Raw genomic sequence first — 2,523 nt, forward strand, 5'->3', positions numbered from 1 at the left:
GACAGATAGACAGACACACAGAGAGAGAGAGAGAGGGAGAGAGAGAGAGAGAGAGAGAGAGATTTGAAAGATAAAAAGTAAAGAAAACATGCCCCCTTCTCCCTACAGGCAGCCATGGCTCTAATCTGAGGTATACCCCACACTGTGCTGAACTCTCAGTGTGCACACCTCTGCAGAAACACCTGAGAATTTCTACAAATGACACCAAGAGAGGACTTCAGGCCCGACTTCTCACTATCCTTTTCCACAGTATGGTAACTCCTTTAGCCATCAGAACAACTGGACAAATTAGAATTATATAAGTTTTATTTTAGAGTTAAGAGCAGGAAGATCCAGCCCAATGAGCTCTCAGGAACAGAAACACTCAGATAATACAGACAGCAAGAGTGTCCGTGGGAACATTCGTTTGGATTTTTCTTCTTCTAAAATGAAAAAAAAAAAAAGACATGTTTTGAAGTTGAATTTATAATCTGTATTCTCAAAGGACTGGATAGCCCCAGGAAAAATAAATCACCTTCTAAGATGGGCCAGGAAGGATGGGGGTGGATCCTGCTGCCAGCCTTACGTAACTTCAGGAAACCTGGGGAAGTTGGCAAATGAGCAGAGAGAGAGAGGCTCAGAATGGCCGTGAGCAGATACCCTCTGCAGGACCACACACATGAAGCTTTGGAAAAAGAAAAGTGGCTTTGATCAAACTGGAAAAAAAAATCGCTAAAGACAAATATGTGTCTAAATAACAAAGTGTGAGTGAAAGGGGAAAGATCTTAATGTAGAATATTCTAGAGTCTACGGGTAGAACCTGAGCTGACCTTTCCTGCTGCCCAAAACCACTCTCCTGACAAATTTCAATATCCAATCGCCTGCATTGTCTGCCCTCAGAGGGCTGCAGCAGAAGGGGCTCTGCAACGGCCCTCCTCTCTAATCTCTACCCTCTACCCTTTGCCAGGATGCCTTTCAGTTCCTGGGGAAGATGCCACAAGCCAATAGCTACATCCTCCTGAGCTGCAGAAAACTCCTAGTCCGGACATCCTAGCCCAGGTCTGAGCTTCCAAAGCTCTGAACAATATGGAAGCCACACATCTCTGCCTCTGTGACTGAAAAGATGAACAGGGGATTAATGTTCACCCAGAGGAACTACTGAAGGGCTAAATGAATTGAATCGTGTAATGGGCCTGCTACAGCCCTCCCCTGAGTGTTGGGGTCCCCACTGCGCCCCTCCCATGAATGTTGGGGTCCCCACTGCGCCCCTCCCATGAGTGCTGGGACCCCCCACTGTGCCCTTCCCATGAGCATTGGTCACTGCTGCTCTCTCCTGTTGTGATAGGCACCACCTGTGTTTGAACACTTGGTCCTCAGCGGTTGGCCCTGTGTCAGGAAGCTGTGGGACCTATAGACTGGAGGAAGAGGGTCACTGGGGTAAGCGGGCCTTGAGGCTTGACTCTACTTCCTGTCCTCTCTCTGCTTCCTCGCTGTGGACACAGTATGACCGGCTGCCTCACGCTCCTGCAGCCAGAGCTTCTCTGACGCGGTGGACTGCCTCACTGCTCAAACCACGAGTCAAACAGCCCCTCCTCCCTTAGGTTGCTTCTTGAGAGGAGAAAGGTGACTAGCACATGCACCCATTTCCCAGACACCCTCTTCTCTTTCTGAGATCTGAAAACCACCCCCTCAGGTCTGGGCACATTGTAAGATCAGAATAAAAAGTGGGGATTTTCAAGGCAGGGGCACGAAAGGCCTTTTCATTCTGAAATCTGAGGTGTGGCAGCGAGGAGGTCACCTGGCTGGAGCAGTGGTTCTGTTTGAAGATGAGAGGGAGACAGGAGGGAGAGTTTTGGCAACAGCATGTGGGGAAGTGAGTGAGAAGGGATGACTAGAGAGGGGCCAAAACTGAGATACTGTCCCCGGAGGAGGGTGTCCTTACAGCTAGGTCTTTTGTTTTAGTTTCTTAATCCTTAATATGTTTTGTTTATTTTGTGTGTGTGTGTGTGTGCCTGACTATGTGTTAATGTCAAGTAACAGTGAATGTGCATAGTGTGCCTTAAGTGTGTAAGTCCTGTGTGTGTGTTTGTGTGTGTGTGTATATCCTGTGATACAGAATTGTGTGTACATGTATGTGTGTATGAGTCAAGCGATAGTGTGTCTATGAAAGTCCTGTGCTGAGTGTGTGTGACTGTGTGTGTGTGTCCAATGACAATGTTATAAGTCTTGTCTGAGTGTGTGACTGTGTGTGTCCATCCAATGATGTGTTATGAGTCCTGTTTGAGTGTGTGTATGACTGTGTGTGTGTGTGTCCAATGATAGTGTTATGAGTCCTGTCTGAGTGTGTGTATGTGTATCCAAGACAGTGTTAAGGAGTCCTGTTTGAGTGTGTGTGTGTGACTGTGTGTGTGTGTCCAATGACAGTGTTATAAGTCCTGTCTGAGTGTGTTTGTGTGTGTCTAGTGACAGTGTTATGAGTCCTGTCTTGAGTGTGTGTGTGTCCAGTGACAGTGTTAAGGAGTCCTGTGCTGAGTGTGTGTGTGT

This window comes from Grammomys surdaster, unplaced genomic scaffold (assembly GCF_004785775.1).
Source record: "Grammomys surdaster isolate TR1022 unplaced genomic scaffold, NIH_TR_1.0 172, whole genome shotgun sequence".
Lineage (NCBI taxonomy): Eukaryota > Metazoa > Chordata > Mammalia > Rodentia > Muridae > Grammomys > Grammomys surdaster.